General features: G+C 43.0%; 1 protein-coding gene across 2 annotated transcripts in view; it reads left to right on the top strand.

Moving 5' to 3' along the window:
* The first annotated feature begins 3,201 nt into the window (after positions 1–3,201).
* NALCN (sodium leak channel, non-selective) overlaps positions 3,202–10,853 on the top strand; it is an 897,007-nt gene continuing 889,355 nt past the window's right edge. For both annotated transcript variants that reach the window (XM_082245388.1, XM_082245387.1), the window contains exon 1: positions 3,202–3,418. The gene's annotated coding sequence lies outside the window, so the exon portion shown is untranslated. The remainder of the gene's footprint in view (positions 3,419–10,853) is intronic.

Raw genomic sequence — 10,853 nt, 5'->3', positions numbered from 1 at the left:
ATATGTTTAAACTTTTTGTTGACCTCATACCCAGGTTCCAGAGATTGTAGATCACGCAAAACTAAACTCTTAAATACTTCCACATAGTGATTGTTACTCACCGATGGGTTGAAAGTAGATTTATTGCGCAATCCACTATTGACCATTCCTCCACTATTTTTATTGCTGATAGATGTAATGGGATTGTTTAAAAAGTGTTTCTTTAGATTGACCTTTCTTATGTATTTATGTATGTCAATGTACATATTGAACTTATTGACAGGTTTTTTGGGGGCGCATTTAAGCCCTTGGTCCAGAATGTGGAGTTCACTTTTAGTTAAACTTACACTACTGATATTAAATATTCCCTCGTTTACCAGTCTCTCCTTCTTTTTTTGGAGCTGTATCCTTCTTCCGGCCCATACTCCTCTTCGAGGCGGGTGTTTTCTCGATGCAGTTGCCTGTCTGGTTGTGGATATTTGTATGGTGGTGATTTTGTAGTATTTTATACATGTGTGTCCTATTTATTCCATGTATACATGTATACATACATTGTCCTATTGATTTTAGATGTTCTTCATGATTTCTGATGTCGTGTTATGTGCTTAACTGCTGATATTGTATTATGTATGAGGTTGGTAATGCCCTGCAGACCTAATATCGGCATAGGCGAGACCCTTAGAATAACACTCCAAGTATGGTAATTGCTATTATTGAGTTTTATTTCCACTTGAGCATCTGTGTGCCCGCTGCTTGTTAGGCTGGGTACTTCCGGCGCTGTTAAAGTTCTTTACAGTGTCACGGCCTTTGTGCTTACACAGAGGATATATGTAATCTAGATGTGTCTGGTTACTTCCGCCCTCGGAAGCGTTGGTTCTCTTCCAGCCGGCTCACCGCTATGCCGATTGGTCGCGGTGCATTCCAGCGGAGGTATATAGATGGTGGATGGCGACGTCTGGTCACGCCCCCAGTTGAAGTCGGAAATGACGAAACGCGTCGGGGCATGACCAGACGACGCATCCGACATCACGTGGTAAGGTAGAGGACCCACCCGGAAGTATCGGGGTTGGCGTGGAGTCAACCCAGGAGGCTACACGTGTGAGGATTCCTGCCTGGCCGCTGTGTATTACTATATGGAAGCTTGATTTTTCCCTACATATGTGAGTGCAATTCTCTTTTTTAATAAAGCTGTTTTATAGTACTTCACTATTGTAGTCATTTTACCTTACATGTGACCATAATGCTGAGTGGAGTCTGTGGAAAGGAGGTCTGATTTAGTGTATACAGCGAGGATTTATCAAGGTCGTTTTGCTGACACCCATCATCAGTATCTTTGATTCCTGCGTTTTGTGCTCTTGTGTGAGAACTCCTGAGCCACTATATCTGGTGAGTTGCCACTTCTACTGACCCCTCGGTGTGACACTTGGTGGTGGTTGAAAAGGTGAACCATTAGTAACATCACTCATTCCTGGACGGTCTATGGACTTTAAAGGACTTTTTACCCTTATCTGAGTGTTTTAGCAAACAACTTTTATTTATGGTTGTATTGCTTATGCAATTCTTTAGTCACATCTGAGTGACTTTTTGCGCTACTATTCTTTTTATTTATGTTTTTCCAATTTATATTGTTATTTGGTGAAGTAGCAGCAGTTTGTCTTTTAGCAGTTAACTAACTGACTCCTCCAACAAGCGCAGAGATATCCTGCTTGACATACGTGTGTCCAGATATATATTCTACTAGTACTCTGTGCATAGCAAACCTCTGAACCCAGTACTCTATGCATAACACCCTCCTGTATATTATGTAGTCCTGTGTCCAGCGCTCTGTGTATTATGCAGTCCTGTGCTCAGCGCTCTGTGTATTATGCAGTCCTGTGCTCAGCGCTCTATGTATTATGTAGTCCTGTGCCCAGGGCTCTGTGTATTATGTAGTCCTGTGCCTAGCGCTCTGTGTATTATGCAGTCCTGTGCCCAGTGCTCTGTGTATTATGTAGTCCTGTATCCAGCGCTCTGTGTATTATGCAATCCTGTACCCAGCACTCTGTGTATTATGTAGTACTGTACCCAGCGCTCTGTGTAATATGCAGTCCTGTGCCCAGCGCTCTGTGTATTATGCAGTCCTGTGCCCAGCACTCTGTGTATTAGGTAGTCCTGTGTCCATAGCACTGTGTAATATGCAGTCATGTGCCCAGCACTCTGTGTAATATGCAGTCATGTGCCCAGTGCTCTGTGTATTATGTAGTCCTGTACCCAGTGCTCTGTGTATTATGTAGTCCTGTACCCATCACTCTGTGTATTATGCAGTCCTGTACCCAGCACTCTGTGTATTATGTAGTCCTGTGCCCAGCGCACTGTGTAATAAGCAGTCCTGTGCCCAGCACTCTGTGTATTATGCAGTCCTGTGCCCAGCGCTCTGTGTAATATGTAGTCCTGTGCCCAGCGCTTTGTGTATTATGTAGTCCTGTGCCAAGCACACTGTGTAATAAGCAGTCCTGTGCCCAGCACTCTGTGCATTATGCAGTCCTGTGCCCAGCGCTCTGTGCAATATGTAGTCCTGTGCCCAGTGCTCTGTGTATTATGTAGTCCTGTGCCCAGCACACTGTGTAATAATCAGTCCTGTGCCCAGCACTCTGTGTATTATGTAGTCCTGTGCCCAGCGGTCTGTGTAATATGCAGTCCTGTGCCCAGCGCTCTGTTTATTATGCAGTCCTGTGCCCAGTACTCTGTGTATTAGGTAGTCCTGTATCCATCACACTGTGTAATATGCAGTCATGTGCCCAGCGCTCTGTGTAATATGCAGTCATGTGCCCAGCGCTCTGTGTAATATGCAGTCCTGTGCCCAGTGCTCTGTGTATTATGCAATCCTGTGCCATTTGCCAATAAAAAAAATATATATTTATTTATATATATATATATATATATGTCCCCAGATTTCATTTTAAAAATCCGGTCACCTTACACAACGCTCAGGTGTAAACAGGTGCAAAAATGACTTGCTTCTTCATCTTCTGGAATGGCGCGACAAATCGCCAGGTGTGAATAACGTCTAAGCCACGCTCACCAACATTTCCAGGGACAAACGAAAATCTGAGAGCTTCTCTCAGCATTAATAGTTAGCATCCTGTAAAGTGTTCCTGGTGGGATGAGAATTGCCTGGAATTGGGTGATGACAGGAAACCAGGAAGCAGCTAGCAGCAGCAGTGAGCAGAATCTCTCCCATCAAAGGCACTGCTGCCTCCCTGGCTGCCGTAGAGTATGTGCAGCTCTTCCTGCGTGTATGCCTGTGTCTCCCTTATCTGCCACCTCTAAGGAGGAAGGACCAGCACAAACACTCATCTCCATCCTCTCTGCACACACTACAAGCAGCCAGTGAGAATGCATAGAAGCTAGAGATGCAGGCTAAACTTCCATGCAAATGAAGGCAAAGGCAATGCAATAGGTAGGTCGAGATCTCCTCGCTCCATGTTGTTGTATTGTTCATCTCCTTTCTCTGCCCCCCTTGCTGTGTCCCCCATCCTCTGCTGCTGGGTATCTGCTGCTGTAAGTGTTGGCTGCTGCTGCTGCTTTATGGCTTGGGGTGTCTAGGGGGGCCGGGGGACGTCAAAGCAGCCAAGCAGGCCATTTGTGTGTCTTTGTAATGCTTTACGTCTACATGATATGCAGCTCCGCAGAGATTATTTCCGCCCATTTCGTAGAAGCTCATCAATGACATGCACATCGAGCCACTTCAGTATTTCTATCTACAGCTCATTTGTACGTTTTTGTGTGGCGTATATCTCTTCCATTTCTGTGGTTCAGATAATATGTGTGTGCACAGCTTATAGAGATGAAGGATACAGTGCTTTGGTCCCCTCCCCCAAATGACAGGGGTTGTCATGGTGATGAGGCTGCCAGATGCAGCATCCTACTTATCAATGAGGAGGAGGAGGAGGTGAATGGGAGCTGTAGGAGAGTCCAAGGTTCACACGTACACAGGCAAACCAGGCAAACACGGAAGAGACGAGGTGGGCAGGTATACCGGCTTTATTTAATATATAGATGAGTTTAACGGCAGTCAAATACACAGTTATAGCAAATCAGCAACAGCACCTAAAAATCACACATATGCTGCTGCAACCTAATAAAGGTCACCATACATGTTGCAATCTGACTGTGTAGTTACCAAAACTATGTAATATGAGGACCTATCCAAATGATCCAGTCAATCTCTTTCCAAATAGACAGGCCCTTGTACAACATGCTGCTGGTAGATCTAAAGGAGATTGTACAAAAAAATTGTACCATGTGTGGTGACTTAAATTAGAACTAGAGACAAAACTTTTTTTTTTTCTTTTCATTTTTTGAATAGAGTAAAGCTGCCCATACATTATGCAATTTTCTTTCCTTTCCCCATAGGTGGAAGGAAAGAAACTTGTTAGGTTCCCTGGTCAACCCAGTCAGTGTTGATGGGGGGGGGTCTCTCCCATAGCACTATTGTGTTCTGTGGGCAGGGAGCCTTCTCTGCCTTCAGACCACAATGATCCACTGGCAGTGATCGCATGAAAAAAACCTGACTGGCTGGTTGTACTAAAGTCGATCGATGGATTAATCGACTTCAGTAAAAACAGCCTGCCCATACTGGCATCCAATCTCAGGCTGGTCCCTGCTGAACCAGTCAAGATTCGATCCATCTTTGACTGGCTTAAAGCTGGCCATACACTAGTAGAATTTTAGTTGAAACGTTTCCATTTAAGAACAAATTTTTCTAATTGTTAGTAGGGGGCCAAGTTGGTGTTCATTTTCAACCACAGTGGTGACAAAATATAGTAGAGTAGTATGGAAAATAGTTCTTGAAACAAATTTCCGACAATGAGAGCGAGTTTTTGTTCAGAAAAAAGTAAATTTATTCCAAAATCGAATGCTAAAAGCCAACAAAATTTTGAAGTACTTTCGAATGCATCAACTCATCGGATGTACTAAGAATTTTCATAGGAACATTTGTTCAAACATTTAGACCCCGTTCACACTGGGGCGACGCTACTTGCCGGGGCGACCTCACAGGTCGCGGTGCGCAGCTCGGAGCGGCCGGCACAGACTTCATAACATTGAAGTCAATGCAGGTCGCTCCAGGTCGCCCCAAAGAAGCTCCGGACCCTTTTTCTAAGTGGGAGCGACTTGTGTCGCTCCTATTAGAACGGGTCCACAGCTACTCTATGGCAGGCGACCTACGGCGACCTGTCAGGCGACCAGGTCGCCTGACAGGTCGCCCCAGTGTGAACTTAGGGAGCCAGATTTAGGGAGGGTTATGTCCACTGCCATATTTATTTATTTTTGTCATCTGGGTCCCATTGGGGAGATTTCCTTCCAGCCTCTAATAAATGTTTTTAAAGTCAGCAGCTACAAATACTGAAGCTGCTGACTTTTAATATAAGGACACTTACCTGTCCAGGGATCCCGTGATGTCGCCTTCCCCAAAGCCAATTTGTCCATCGGGTCAGGGTGTAGGTGCCGCTATTGCAACCAAGGGAAGCTAGCAGTGAAGCCTTCAGGCTTCACAGCTGGTTTCCTACTGCGCATGCGCGAGTCGTGCTACACTTTCTGAATGGCCCTTTCGTCTTCTGGGAGGCACAGAGGTCCCAGAAGGCATCGGGGGTAAGGAGGAGGGGGCCAATCCAGATGTGGAAATTACGTACCTCGCCGTGGCAGTGTTAGGATGGAAGTACACATTTGTACACTTTAAAACGTACAAAACAAATAGAAAAAATAAATAAATATCCAAAAACGAGGGGGGGGGGGTGCTTTAATGTCCCACAGCCACAACAGTGAGAGGAAACCAATCCAAAGTGAGGGAACTAGTATTTTCACTGGTAGATTTCTCCTCTATTTCTGTTCTGGTAAACTCAAAATTTGGGACTTTCTTTCACTCTCAGTGATAATGGATACAGGACAAATAAAGCAGCGTGAATCTCCCTGATGGTAGCATACACGCTCCAATAATCCATTTCCAATCAATCTCTTCTGGAAGGAATATTTCATCTATAGTTGACAACCCATTCGATCACACACAGGAAAGTGGATTTTGATCGATAGTTAAGATATGATCATAATTTACAATTGTAAGTTATCAATCACATCTCTATGATGATGATCATGAAGAAATTATCTAAGTGCTGCCAATTGAGGCAAAAACTATCCATAATGTTCTGCTCTGGCTGATAAACTCAATTTAATCCAATCCAATCCAAATTGAGTCTAAATCCAAGGGAAGTAATGGCTATTCGATTGTTTGTATCATTTTGATTCGCACGTTGATAGGATAAAAAATTGCAGCATGTGTGGCTTCTATAACAGGGACACAGACAGAAGACAGGGGCTCCCTGTCCACTCTTTCTAAATGTAAAAAAAACAAAAAAAAAGAAAGTTATACTACCATAGTAAAGCAGAAAACCTTTCACATAAATTACCATTTGTATAAAGAAACTGTATCTAAATAAGAACTATATCTTTCACAGTATATGTAAACCCAATTCCTAAAATCTCATATAAGCTTTAACATGTTCATGTCATTTCAATAGTCATTTAAAAGTTATTTTTAATGTTTTTTTTTTTTTTTTAATCTGCTGATTTCATTAAATTAATACCTCAGATCCATGATCTTTTTATTTCAGATACTGTTAGTGTGTTAGTGGGTGACAGTGCTTTGTCCCTGTCCTCTAATTGTGCTTCTGTGTTGTCACCCTGTCACACAGATGTCTGATGGAGACGGCTTTTTCTCTACACATTAGGCAGACATGGTCTGCTGTTGTCCCTCTACTGAGAAATGCCATGTAGCCATTGCTGGAGTACATGATGTGGACAGGAAGTGGCTGTAGGAGATCAGAAGCATGGAAGTGAACCAAAGGATGAAAAAAGGCTAAAATAAGTATTTAAAAAAAGACATTATTTTATGTCTTGTATTTTTTCAGTTAATGCAAGGTGTTCTCTTACTGGATGAGGTAGAGGGGCGAATTACATCACAATCTCTGACTCATCAAATCTGAGCATGCCTTAAATTAATATTCATTGAAAAAATACAAAACGTTCTCTGATTGAGGAGGTGCGGAATGAGCAAACCTCTCTAGGCCCCTTTCACACGAGCAGACAGATCTGGTCCACCTGTCAGTTTTTCAGGCGGGCCCGATCGGACCCTAGCGGCAAGTGTAAACAGACATTTGTCCGTTTACATCCAATCTGATTTGATCCATTAAAAATAGGTGGATGGGGATCTGATCATCTAGCAGATCCGATGGCAGTCGGGTGTAAATGGACAGGCCGTCTGTTTACATTTGACTGCCCTTATAGGAGAGCGTGTTGTGTTTGTGTCCACCTGCTCAGCCGGGATCAGCGGACAGATCCACTGCTGAGCAAGTGGACCCTTGGCTGTCCGTGTGGAAAGGTCCTTAGTCAGCATAAAGAAGGTATGTCACTCGAGTAGCACCTGGAGGAGTCCAGGGCTTAATGTATGTAGGATAGACGACTGTAAGGAATTTCTGTATCCCCAGTGGCTCCTGGATGTGACATTAGGATGCATCCAAACTGGGCCAATGTAAGTTATAAAAAACAATAGACCATTCCTGAAGTCCAGCTTTACATTTAAGGTACAGTTTGATTGTACAACCTCTGTTAGCTCTACCAGTATGTATGTAGTGCAAAGGTCTGCCTGATTGCATACAAATTGATTGAATAGTTTAGACAGGTCCTCTTCTTACGTTTGGCAGATTCAAGTTGATTGTACAGTCAGATTATATTGTGTGAACCTTGTGGTCACCACACACATTATAATCTGACCAAAAAACCTTCCTACAATCAACTTTAGATTTACCAAAAGTTTGTAATATGAGCACCTACTTACTTTATCCAATCAATCTGTATACAAGTAGACAGACTCCTGCGTTATGTTATTGGTAGATCTGACAGAGATTTTACAGAAAAATTGTACAAGTTGTGTGATGAGCATTAGGCCTTAAAATTACCTAAAACCCCAAAACATTATATATTTTCCAAAAGTGGAAAACCTGCGGAATAAAAAAAATGGTACAGTAAACCGCCGCTCCATCATGGTTCAATTTTTGCGGTCCCGGTATATTGCGGTTTTTTTGTAATGTTATTTTACTATATAAATCATTAAAAAAGAAATATTTTTGTGTTTTCCATAGCTCTTGCTATGTCTCTCAGTATCTTTTATGTGTTTAAATGAGTTTCTATTGTTTAAAAGTGTGTTTAAAGACCTTAAAATGCTTTTAAAAGTACAGTGACAGTAAAAAAAAAAAACATGCCTACAGTGTATTTTAATAGGGTTTTTCTATTTCGCGGATTTTCACTTTTCGCGGCTGGGTCCGGAACGTAACCCCCGCAATGGAGGGGGGTTTACTGTAGTTGCAAATTTTAATGTGTGCGTTTATTAAACCCAAAATCACAATATACTTTGTTTTTGTAAAATGTAAGCGAAGTGGCATGAATACATTTCTTTTTTTTTTTTTTTTTTTTTGTTTTTTAATTTTTTATTAGACTTTATTTCTTGTTTTAATTTTTGCTTTATTTTCTTACTACTACAAGGGTGCTAATAAGCCGCTATGTGATAGCACCCTTTTTGTGACAGTAGTATGTGAATGGATATTATATGACAGGTCCTCTTTATGGAGATATCAGGGGTCTCCCTTGATGTCCCCACTGTAATACTTGCTTGCAAACAAATGAAATAATGATAGTATTCAGTTTGTTTACATTCCTGACTGCCAGGTGACAGGGTTTAACAGCTGTGAATCTGGACACTTCTGTCTTCAAAGAAAGTGGGTTGATCATTCACCGATACCCCAACCTGAAGTTCCTCAGCTTCAACTGCATTAAAGTGGTTCTAAAGCCTTAGGGTTTTCTTTTACCCTAATGCATTCCATGCATTAAGGTCAAAAAATGTCTGTGCTGCAAAATCCCCCTCAGCCCCCCTTATAATTACCTGAGACCAATCTTGATCCAGCGATGTACATGAGAGTAGTGTCTTTCTTCACTCCATCTCCCTCCTCACTGGGCAGATTGATAGAAGCGGAAGCCATTGGCTCCTGCTGCTGTCAATCAAATCCAGTGACAGGTAGGCGTGGCTTAGCTGCCCTGTCTGTGAATGGACGCAGGAGCGAGCCTGCACAGGTTTCCCCAAAGAAAGTGGCTTTCTATGGGGGTACTCGCCAAAGAGGAGGGGCAAGAGGCACCATCAGGAGACCCCAGAAGAGGAGGATCAGGGCTGCTTTGTGCAAGATAGATTCATAGATTGGTAGTTGATAGAACACAACACACTCTAGCCCATGTGAAAGGGGCCACTAATTTGTCTGCCCGATGCAGCCTTTCTCAACCAGTGTGGTGTGCCGCCAGAGGTCCTGAGGTGTGCCGCAGAATCATGGGAGAGAAGGGCTGTCAGATGTGCCGGATCTTCTGATCCCCTGCCAAACTGTACATCGGCACTGGAAGGGAGCTCCGTCAGCCTTAGCAAAGTCAAAGTAAAGGGAGGAGAAGTGTGCTGTGCTCTCTGCTTCCCCCTACGGTGCAGTACCCCGCTGAATGAGAAAAAGGTACTGTGCTAGAATGTTTTAAAAGGGCTTTATACGTGTGTGTGTTCATGTGTGTGTGTGTGTGTGTATGTGTTTGTGTGTGTGTCTGTACATGTGTGTACATGTGTCTGTATTTGTGTATGTGTGTGTGTGTGTGTACATGTGTGTTTGTGTATGTGTGCACATCTGTCTGTATTTGTGTTTGTGTGCGTACATGTCTGTCTGTATATGTGTGTGTGTGTGAGTGTCTACACATGTATCTGTCTGTATGTGTGTGTTCATGTGTTTGTGTTCATGTGCATGTATGGTCATATGTGTGTGTGCATATGTATGTGTGTATGTATGTTACTTTTAATCGTGACCCCCCCTCCTATTCCTGTACAATCAGAAATTATTTTTTAGGGCTTGTTTGTGATAGCAGCAAGGACTGCTGCTTCTCTGAAAAGCAATCCATGCTCAGATTGCTTTTCAGAGGCATTTGACAGGCGGTAAAGGGGCAATATGTTGCCTCCTCACCACCTGTTTTAAGCCTGTAAATGCAGCATCACTACACACAACCGTGCAATGCACACAGTTGCGGGGTAGTTGCAGTGCAGCCTCCTTCACCCAAAGTATACCTCCAGCTGCAGCCACAGCATGTGTATACCAGCTGCTACCTCTGCAGCCAAAAGGGGAAGAAGTTGGGAGTGGTAAAAACAGCTCAACCATGTGGTTATACCACCCCTTCAACCTGACATGAGAACAAGCCCTTGGTTCACATCTGCATGGCTGCATGCTGCGTGTAGGCATCCCATTCATTCCAATGGGCTTCCCTACCCGCAGAAATGCAGGGAAGTCCCTGACCCTTTTTTCTATTTATGCCACATCAAAAGCACCCCATGTTTTCCAATGTGTAGGGTACCATTAAGAATTATTGGCACCCCTAAAGAGCAGAGCATTTATTTGTGTGTCAGGAATGAGCTTGATTTTGTGTGTGTTCCATGACATACAGTAACGTGAACTGAACCTTGGACAGGGGTGCCTCAAGACTAAAAAATACTTTTCAAGGGTGCCCCGACTGAAAAAAGAGACACAGGTCTAATGCACAAAAACACACCAAAAAGGTGTACGTAGCATTATTAACAATGGAAGGCAACACATGGTAGCAGGTAGGTAAGGTGTGTTGGGATACCATTCAGAATGAATCGCACCACATTTGTGAACTAGTAAATCAACTATAACGTTTGTACCCTTTCAATGTCCCAAAACTGCAAAAAAACAAATTCAATATAACTAAATGCATTAGAACTAGATAAAAGCATTATAATTAGACCAGCA

Source organism: Pelophylax lessonae (genome assembly GCF_965119305.1).
Source record: "Pelophylax lessonae genome assembly, chromosome: 2".
Lineage (NCBI taxonomy): Eukaryota > Metazoa > Chordata > Amphibia > Anura > Ranidae > Pelophylax > Pelophylax lessonae.
The sequence above is the reverse complement of the archived record's forward strand: the minus strand, read 5'-3'. Positions and strand labels throughout refer to the sequence as shown.